Source organism: Dipodomys merriami, unplaced genomic scaffold, assembly GCF_024711535.1.
Source record: "Dipodomys merriami isolate MVZ:Mamm:240054 unplaced genomic scaffold, mDipMer1.0.p SCAF_11, whole genome shotgun sequence".
NCBI classification, from domain to species: domain Eukaryota; kingdom Metazoa; phylum Chordata; class Mammalia; order Rodentia; family Heteromyidae; genus Dipodomys; species Dipodomys merriami.
This window is the reverse complement of record NW_027202382.1, coordinates 16547284-16549655: the sequence shown is the minus strand read 5'-3', so window position 1 is coordinate 16549655 and position 2372 is coordinate 16547284.

Here is a 2372-nt window from a genome sequence, read left to right as displayed (position 1 = left end):
CCTTACCTGCAAGAAGAGGCGCCGCCCGCGCGGACGCGGACCCGGCGAGCCGACGCGCGCGCGCTCCCCAGGAGCCAGGGGGCGAGGGGCGCCCCGCCCCGTGCCGGGGGTGGGGGGGACGGCCGCTGGCGGGGCCGGCGCGGGCAGCGGCTCAGCTCGGGTTCGGCTCGGGCTCCGCCTCCCGCGCAGCGGCTGCTGCCGGAGGGGGGCGGGGTGGGCTCCGGGCCGGGCCGCGCCCGCGCCGTCTGGCGGCGGCAGGTGCTGAGGCTGCAGCTGCGGGGCCCGGCCAGCTGCCCGGCGCCGCGACCCCCACCCCGCGGGAGGAGTCCCCCCCGCGCGCGCGCGCGCCTGCCTGCCCGTGCGCCCCGCCTGCAACACGGGCTCCCCAAGTCCTGGCCCGCCGCAGTGGGCGGTCCCACCCCGGCCCAGCCCTGCCTCCCCGCCCCCCCCCCCCACCGTTCCACGGCTCCCAGGAGGACACACGGCGTCGGTGGAGTACCCGCGGGGACACTGAGTCCTGGGGATGATACGGACTCCCCAAGGTCACCCAATCCCGTGGCTGTCACGCCAGAACTGGAATCCAGAATGATTCCGTTCTCACCCTTGCCTTCTCCTATTCTCCTACTCCAAAGCGTTTCAGAAGATCTGAGCTACGGACAAACTCTCGATTGTCCCCTATCCTCCCCCACCCTATCTGTGGTTCCCACCCCCACAACCCCAACACCACCCCCAGGCCCTGGGCTGGAGGGCAGAGGGAAGAGGAGGGTCCTTGTTTGGCAATCAAGACTCCCTCTCTGCACACTCCGGCCTTGGGATGCTGCATTCCCTCAGCTCTTCTCATGCCTTTCTTACCCTCCTTGGTCTCCTGAAGGCCTCAAAACTCAAACTTCTGGGGGCACCCTGGAGCTCTCCATTTCTGTCTTCTTCTGACTCCCTGAACCATCTTACCCCCTCTACTGGCAACAGTCCTACCATCTATCTCCCTGTTATCATACCCAAATGCTGGTCTCTGTGCAAGCAAGAACTCTTCCTTGCTAAAATAGCCACTGAATACCTACTAGCCCCATGCTGTTAAATACTGAAGGTATAGCTTACCCCACCCTCATGGAACCGGTGAGTGAATCACCTAGAGGACTAGTAAATACAGTTTCCCATAACAATAGCTCCATTCCAGAGCTATGGCCTGGAGATCCGTGGCAGGTATCTGCATTGGTGAGTGAAGGCTGCTGGAGGTGAAACCCTTAAAGTAGGAACTTTTTTTTTTTCCTGCCAGGAGCCATTTGAATATTTAAAACAGTTTTCCTGGGATATACAAAATTATTAACTTATAAATTCGCTACCTATGTTTGGTCAAACATTTAATTACCTCACCCTTAAAGTGATTGCCTAAAACCATTTCTCTTTGGTGAGGTGTATGAAATTAGCTGATATTGATATTGTTTTTCCAGGTTTGCACAGTCAACTCTGATATGGTAAGTTCTGAAAAGAACTGCTTACAGCAGTAAGTTGTTCTGAATACAGATGCATATTCCAATTCAAAGCATGTGGAAAATTTTATCATTGCTTATGTAACATTTATAGAACTCAAACTGTGGGGTGGGGGGAGGAAATGTACCTAGCTTTCGGCTCATCTTTGCTTTGCTGTTGAATGATTTCATGTTGTAGGTTATTGGGCACATCAGCTAGTCCATATCCAACGTGTTGCAAAGATGTTCAATTCCATTTGTCAACTTTTCTTGAATCTTACATTAAATGCCTCAATTATTTTTGTACTCACTTGCCTCCTTCCAGAATGGAGGAAATGGACTGTGATATTCCTTTCAAGTTGCACTTTCCACAGCCTTAATTTAGCTTCAGTCTATGTTTGGAAGCTGGGAACTGAGAAGCTAGTTGGAACCCTGTAGCTTGACATAATAATTACTTGACTTGATAATGTTTACCATGAATGCTAGATCATACAGACAGTTGCTATCATTGAGTTCCCTGAAAGGTTTCCCTGTGTTTCCATGAACTGCTTGACTACATCCTCAGTTCATGAAACCTCATGAGCATGTTCTTCTTACTCAGCCACCTTGCTTCAGAGTGATAAGATCAGAGTCAAGATGAGTAAACCCTCTGCTTTTGACAAAATTTATGCATGACATCACCTTGTTGGCCTGCAACACTTATATCCAGAGACCTTCTTGGTGTGTATGCAGTGGCATATAATTAAATCATTTGGATTGAGATGGATATGATTTAGTTCTTTCTTGACAAATGCAATTAACCTTTTGGACACACCAACCATGACTGGAGCTTCATCTGTAGTAAAGCCAACCAACTTTCCAAATGTTAACTCAAGAATGCTAATAAAAACAAGTCTTTCAAAGAAG